This window comes from Meleagris gallopavo, chromosome 6, assembly GCF_905368555.1.
Source record: "Meleagris gallopavo chromosome 6, MGAL_WU_HG_1.1, whole genome shotgun sequence".
Taxonomy (NCBI): Eukaryota; Metazoa; Chordata; class Aves; order Galliformes; family Phasianidae; genus Meleagris; species Meleagris gallopavo.
Window position 1 is genome coordinate 30,254,898 of NC_139409.1, and position 6,722 is coordinate 30,261,619.

Consider the following 6,722-nt stretch of genomic DNA (forward strand, 5'->3'; position numbering starts at 1 on the left):
AGCATTAAGTGTTCTTCTATTGCTGACCAAGAGATGCAAGTTTATTCTGACGGCAAAGATGTTCCACTTTAAGCTAAAGTTGTTGGTATTTTTCACAAGGATCCTCTGCTTAGGCTTCTCATCACCAATGTGTGACGTTGCTCACTACGTTCTGGTGGCCTTTTTTTCTTCCTTTCTTCCTCTTTTTCCCCCCTCCATTCTCTTTCAACCAATTTAAAAGAAAGATGAATTTGAGTCTCATGTATTCCAATTGAAATAAAGTTGCAGCAAGCATACTGGAATAGCAGCAGCTATTTTACGTGTTCTGTTCTGTCATATCATGTAATATTTAAAGCCTATAATTAAGTTTTTACTTGATCCCTTGGGGGCAGTATTTGCCTCCCAAGAGTGTAAAGGTTCCTGTTTGGAAAGGCTTCATCACAAACTGGCGTATTTTGCAAACCAAAGGGTAGCAAAAAGAAGCTTCAAACTCTGTGAAGCCAAATGAAGCAGAAAGACAGTAGTTCCTTGAACAAAATGTGTTACTGCTGCTAATCACAAAGCATAACAGCAACATTATGGCTGGAGTTCTACAATAAACGTAATGCTTATGTGATGTGGCAGTAATGGGATTAATATTAATTCAATTTTTACTGAATTTTTTGAATAAATCCCAAATTCAAATGAAGTAGAATTTCAGTTACTTGGTGTTTCCTAGTGAGGCAGTATAAAAGGCTGCAATCAGATACAAGTTTTTTATTTCTCCTCTAAGAAAGGCACAGTAGGTTATCTTCCTGTCACTCATGAGGATTATGTTTTTAAAGATCTGCATGGGAAAATACATTTACTTGCTAATGAGTTATTTTCTCTTATACCATGCAGTTTTGAAAATGTAATTTTCTCCTTAAAGATTTTTAGGAGGGATAAGTTAGAAAATATGACATTCGACTCAGATGATACTGCTTTACACCATCAGACAACTGTAGTCATAAACTCGATATTATTAGTCAGGTATTTATAGGTACCTCTTGCTGGATTGAAAAAAATATATATTATAATAGAAAGAGAGCCAGGAAATCTGTACTTCATGTAGTTATGTTCTAAACAACAACAAAAAAAAAAAAAAAAAAAAAAAAACAGCAGTGAGAATACTTAACTATGAAGTAGTTTGTGGAAGGAAATACTGGTGTGTTTTTTTTTTGTTTTGTTTCTCATAACAGTATTTATTCTGAGCAGCTTTGATTTTATTCTCTTGAAAACTGATGTTGTTTCACCTAATGATCTTGGGTAGATTCTACAGGAGGATTTGAGTTATCTCTTTGGTGAGCACACCACCAAAGCCTGGGACTGCAGGCTCTGCTTCATACATTTGCCAGACTTCATCACCTTGTCTGTGTTAATAACTTTCATACCTATACGAGTTGAATGTGTATACATAGTTTGTTAAACTCAAGGTAAATTCATCTTTCAGGACTGGAGCCTTCTGGGAAAGTCCACAAGCTTTCTCATCTTTGTAGTCCCACCATACCAGAAATTTGACTGTCTGTGTGGAATAAATTACCTGACTTGAAATGAGCACAATGATTCGTCACCAGAAGATTTTGTCTGCAAGATTTGTGACTTGGCACATTGCTTCTTTAAATACTTTTGCAAGCACTTACTTGGCAACTTGGATTCAATGTTTTGTAACACTGCTTTATATAGCCAGCCTAGTCACTTAATGGTTCAGTGTATTTAGATCTTAATTTTCCTATTTTAATTATTTTAAGATGTTACTATTTAGAAATGCCTGGGTAGATATAAAGATATGCTTTTTATTAAGCTGCACTTTAATTGATAGATTCCCCTGATACAGCAGTCCAGAGTGGCCCAACCCTCAACACTTCTATCTAATTGCTTAAATGTCTTTTTCTCTGGATAGATAATAGCGTGGAAACATTATACATTTCCTTTCATTTTCATGTTCCCAAAACAGGGAGAACAGCTTATTAGAGTGTGCATCGTTTTTCACAGCTCTCTCACACATCTGTTTCTGTAGCTGCAGCTTTGTCAAATTGCCATCAGCTGATGTATACTGCATGACCTGAACTTTGCCTTTCAGTTTTGGTCCCGGATGGCAGTGCATGTGGAGCAGCAAAGAGTCTAAGGTGCAAAACTACCTAAGCTGCTTCTATTCAGAAACAAAGGGCGGATCTTCTAAGGGTACAAGAAGAAAATGCTACTTTTAGTTCTAAAACTCTTGCATCGGAAATACTTTGATCTGTTTTCATATATGAACATCCACATAGATCTGTATAAAATGTGGATGAATATGGATGAATATACAGATAAGAACAACCCTAGCTGATTCCCCTCTGCCGCTGAACTAGCCACTTCAGAGCATTTATTGCATACAATTTGTGGAAATTACCGGAGAGCTTTTTTTAGTGCCCTTTCCAGACTTGTTATTTTTCTTTGTCCAAAAATAAAAAGCTTTTTTGGAAGAGGAAAAAAAAATTAGCAAGTTATGCTGGAGCGGGTCATTTGCTGAGCCTGGCTAGCTTAAGGAAAGTGCATTTTTCACCCTTAACTCAGCCATAAGGTTCTGGGCAATATCAGTTTGCTCACATCTCCCTGTCCCTAACAAGTGGGTTTTCATAATGTCAAAGAGCCACACGCAGATTAACGCAATTGGAAGGAACTCTTCTGAAGAAGAGGCCCAAGAGGAAGTTGCCATGGAGATGAGGAGGCTAAACACTACTGTACTTGTGACCTCTGCCAGGATGATTTCTCCAAATGACAGCGGAGGTCGCAGGGGCACATGGGGGAGCTGGTTCTGCCTGTCCCCACTCTGCATCCAGCCCCTGGGTGAGTAAAGAATGACTGCTTCCAGTTTAGGCAGTCCATTAGCCTTCACAAGCCTGAACTTTCATTCGAATAATTGTAAAATAAGTATAGGTGGTGAAACCTGAGGAGAATCACTGCTATTTGTATGGCCTTTGGAAAGTTTAGAGACCCAACCCTGAGCGGGGATCTGCTGCTGTTTCCGAGAATGAGATTATATCTTTCCAAGCTCTCTGCTGCAATTGGAAAATGTTACAGCACTGGCAAAAACAGAAACTTGTATGCACTGGCTGATGGTCAAATGAATGCAAACAAGACAGATGTGCATGCATCTACATTCTGCATTTGCTGGGGAGATTGCCTTGTCTTTTTCTCACCTGTGTTGCTGCTGAATTCCTTTAGCAGTGAAGTCTTTTGCAAGGTATATTAGAATTAAGCAGCACAGGTCAGCTTTGCTGTCCCTCATCTGGGGTACAACATAGGGACACAATGGTGGTGGGTCCTTGCTCAGATCTCAGTGGGCAGCAGCTCTGGCTGTGTGTGTGGCTCCAGGAGTGCCAGCACAGAGCATTAAGTGCCACAGCCTGGTGGCATTGATCTTTCACACAAGGTGAATAACGGGGCTCTTTTCAACACCCAGGCATTGCTTTGAAGTGGCGTCTGAAGGCATGGTTTATTGTGGGTGAGGTTAGTTGTGCTGGCTCCAGTGTAGATGGCTGGTTGCAGAACCAGGATTACTTCAGAAATAAGTGCTTCTTGGTATTATTTTGAGCAGTAGCTTGCTGTCGACTGTTCTAAATGCCAAAAGCCTTTAAATTTTATTGTGATTTTGTGGATAGGACCCTGCATTAGCAAGAAATGGTTCCTGTGAAAAGCACCACTTACAGTCAGAAATAGTTCACAGGAGCAATAACTTGCAAGTCTAGCCTAAATCCCAGACAGGTCTGTGTTGAGTTCAGAGAAGCTCTGAATCCAGTGAAGTCCTTACAGCACAGGAGCTGGGAGACTGGAAAACAAGTATGACTGCTGCAGCTTTTACCCTGTTCTATCATCAGTCAGAGGGCAGGACCCTGCAGAGGATCTGCCTGTTCTATCAGAACAGCACAGTTAATAGTATTTTGAGCATAGTTAATAGTAGGTTGAGTATTGAGCTGGTTGATAACTTCATCTTCTACTATGAAAGTTATCACCAGAGTCCCTCTCATGGAGGATAAACCATCAGGACAAAACTTCATGCAAGACACCTGCATTTGGAGAGAGGGAATGGAGTTGCATATTTTTCTAGTCCAGCTTTTGAGTGTCAACAGCCAGGCAGAAAAGAAGGGGAGGGACATCATCTTTTAGGTCACTTCTTTATGTGATGAACGTTTGTATGCAAAATTGGGATCACTACTTCTGACAAGCCAAGAATTAATCAAATACCATATACTCTGGATTCTCTTCACATCATACACCTTTTGCCCCTTACTAAAGATTCTTATGGAGAGGAACAAGCACAAGTGTCTCGGAATTTTTGGAGGCTTCTCGTTGGTGGAGATTTCTAGGCTGAGGTACTAAATGAGTAGCCAATCAAGCTGAATAGAAAAGCTAAGGAATGAGCAAGGAAAAAAAAAAAAAAAGGCAGGAAAACTAAGACTGAAACAGCTTGGCTGTAATCATATACTATGGACGAACAACACTTTTCTCCAATAGCAAGTCTCTAAAGAGACTCTTCTTTAAGGGGGACTCCTAGCAGAGTTGTCTCATTTCTAAAATCCTGTAATCCAAGTTCTTTTCCTGTAGATATATAAACTCAGTGGTATCAGAATAATTGTCTCTTAAAAGTAGGGTAGGACTCATTCAAACTCATCTCTAGCTTGTGCACAAGTCAGAAGACAAAGCAGCTATGGAATTAAGTGCTGAATTTCATAGTTTAAGAAGGTTGAGTACTGTTGGGAAAACTTGTATTATTTAATGAATTCAGTGTGTATGCAATGGTATTATTCTGTTTTATTCCTTAGTATTAATTCAGTGTTACCAGGCTAAAAGTAGAAGACCAGCATCCTCTTTGTGTAGTTGTTGCTACAGTGGGCAACATAATATCTCCAGCAGTGTACTGCTGTCTCATCTCTTGCCCTATTCACAACACATATGAACGTATTCTGAAAAACATGAGAACCTGCTAACATCATGCCTCAAATTGTGCATGGCCTCCAGTAGCACTCAGATAACCCTTCTACTGAAAGTCAGCTGAAACTGACCAGGCTGACATCAATCCCCAGAGATGGGTAGTGAGGGCCTGGGGCATGTTACTGACCAAACAGCGAAACATCTCCCCTTTAACACAGAGGCAGAAGAGGGTGGGGGTATGAGGGCCGGGGGGCTGACTGCAGCTGCTGCTCTCTGGGCTGAGGTCCTTTAACAGTTTGCTTTGTGCCACAGGCACATCACCCTTCAAACATTCAGTTTAGAGCTTCTTTTCCTGTCAAGAGAGGAAGGACGTAAGGACCACGCGAAAGCTAGAATGTATTTTAACACTGGCTTGTTTGCATAGGGACTCAACTAGAGAGGTGCAGTATGACTGTCTGCAGACAGCAATGCAGTCTTGCTCCCCTGACAGCAAGGTGGAGGTTGGCTTGTTTTGTAGCATGCAGAACTTTTTGTTTCTAAACACTTTTATCAGTTTTGTTTTTTTTTTTTTTTTTTTTTTTGCCTTATTGGCCAAAGGAAAAAAAAAAACTGTTTTTTTTTTTTTTTTTAAAAAGTCAGTCAGTCTTAGGCTTGTAAACAACAGGCCTGAGAGGATCTTGTTAACAGTTCTAATACCAAAATACTGTTCTGATGTTGAATTACTGTGATTGTTATTTTTAAAGCTGTTATGCACGGCACACAGGAACAACTTGCCTTTGGCCAAGATGTGCTTGACTGCAGAAGGTACCAAAGAGACCAAAGAAGACCGGTCTTCCTAAAGAAAGGAACCTACATCAGCAGGCTTTTCATGGAAGATAAGGAATAATTTGAAATTGTTTGACCCCAATAAGCTATTACAGAGACTGCAGGTCCCTTATTTGAGTAGGTAAATTCCATCAGGAGCTGGACTCAAGTGTTGTGGTCCTATAAAAGGTGCAAAGGAAGTTTAGGAATGATAGTGGATTGCTGGCATTGGCCGCTGTGACTATACATCTCATACCAGATTGATGTCCTAATCACTATCTATATTGCTTGCATTTACAGTATTGTAAACTGAGACTAAATGTAGTTGACCTTGTAGAAAAGCAGCAGTTCTGAACTAGTCCGAAGACTTTACATATCAGTCACTGATAGTGATCACCTACAAATTTACTGCTGTTCTTACCAGATATGTTGGATCACATAATGATTATCTATGCTATCTTGGACGTGGTTTTAGGTTTTGAGGATTTTTTTGAAAAAGCTAATCACAAAATCATCCCTTTTTTTCTTCTCTCTGGGCACAGTGTTATCACTCAGCTAAGCTGATCTAACCGACTCTTTTTTGTTTGCCAGAGGCAGTACTTGTTTTTTGTTATGTTTCCTCAACAGCAAAGAAACTCTTGAGAATCCCTGAATTAGCACAAGGTATAATGGTGCACCCAGATGTGTGATACATCTGTGCAGTAAGTATAGATTTCATCAACAGTATTTTGATGTCAGAACTGTTAATGTGGTCCTCTCAGGCCTGTTGTTTTCATGCCTAAGACTGACTGACTTTTTTTTTTTTTTTTTTAAATCAGGGCAAGGAGTCAATTAGTGCAGTAGATGTAACTTGGCTCAAGATATGCCTGAATGGAAACCAAGTTCACCATTTCTTAATTTACAGAAAATACGTAAACATCGTACCTTGCACTTCTGGGATTGTATTTTCTTGGCAGTGAAGTGTCTAGTTTAGGAAGGACAATTAAGGCCTCAAAAAAGGTGATTTT

The 6,722-nt window shown here is 39.7% G+C and overlaps 1 non-coding gene and 1 pseudogene across 1 annotated transcript; both read left to right on the top strand.

The window, feature by feature from the left end:
* Positions 1-5,797, top strand: part of LOC146544120 (dynein beta chain, ciliary-like) — a 92,888-nt pseudogene extending 87,091 nt beyond the window's left edge.
* On the top strand, positions 4,228-4,341 carry LOC146544121 (U5 spliceosomal RNA). The gene has a single exon (XR_014884248.1). It is a non-coding gene; the product is annotated as a U5 spliceosomal RNA (small nuclear RNA).
* Positions 5,798-6,722: the final 925 nt, after the last annotated feature.